Source organism: Penaeus monodon, chromosome 21 (genome assembly GCF_015228065.2).
Source record: "Penaeus monodon isolate SGIC_2016 chromosome 21, NSTDA_Pmon_1, whole genome shotgun sequence".
Taxonomy (NCBI): Eukaryota; Metazoa; Arthropoda; class Malacostraca; order Decapoda; family Penaeidae; genus Penaeus; species Penaeus monodon.
This window is the reverse complement of record NC_051406.1, coordinates 8,168,747-8,169,861: the sequence shown is the minus strand read 5'-3', so window position 1 is coordinate 8,169,861 and position 1,115 is coordinate 8,168,747.

Below are 1,115 nucleotides of genomic sequence, written 5' to 3'. Positions count from 1 at the left end.
TATTCACAAGAATACTGTTGCAAAGTACTTTAATATTAAACTCGTAGGAATGATTATTATCAAGCAAAATGTAGATGTGAAGAAAAAATACGAAGCTTTGCTAAACTTTAGGATAGCACTTTGCACACATAATTAAAATTTAAAAAATGACTTTTTAAAAAAATTGAATGCGGCGTATCCAAAATGGAATTTTTGCCTTATTAGGAAACACTTCCTTAATTTACGCACCACTGTCCAACGATGGAAAGACGTACTGTGTCTAAAGGAAATTTGCTTTTATCTAAGGAGCATCTAATAGTAAGCCAGTAGCCTGTTTTACATACTATATATAAGGGGTTTTTCCTTATATAGTATCATCAATTTATAATCTTCTGATGCCGCTGATAAAGCTGATATTGCGTCATATCTGTTTGCGTAACAGAAATTTATTACAGTATTCTAAGAACAAAAACATGGACAGTAAAAAATAGTGTGATATAAATCAATTTAATATAAAATTATTTTAACAAAATTATAGATTTACCCCCCGTTTAGTACTTTTATACACGGTTTTCCCTAAAAAACCCAAACACTTCTTTCCTCACTGCCCTTTAACTCGTACAGAAAATCATCAAAGAGCTAGTATTAGAGCTTTACCATGCAAGATTACCACTTCACTTACTATGGGCAATACGTACACACGTTTATACAGGGAAAATTAAAACTTTACTCTCTTTAAACCCGGACGAGTTTACTTTTAATACTACCAGACTATTCATCCATCATGATGAGACGTTTAAATGAAGTATATTAAAAAACAATAATAAGGTGGGAAGATGTAGTTCACTTATGCTTTGGGTAAATGAACTTTAGTGCGTGTTTCAGATATGTAAATAAAAAAAGGGGATTATTTTACAGTCATATGCCAGGATTTTGTGAAAGGAATGGACATGAAAATTATAGGTATTGAATTATTGAATGATTAGACTACAATAATCTCAACTTTTCATTGCTTCAAACATTGAGTATATTAGACACGTTTCATCCCATTTAAAATAACTTAAAGGTATATATATACAAAATGCAATATCAGATCATCAGTATTATACTGGAGTTAAAATAATAATCTAGTGACG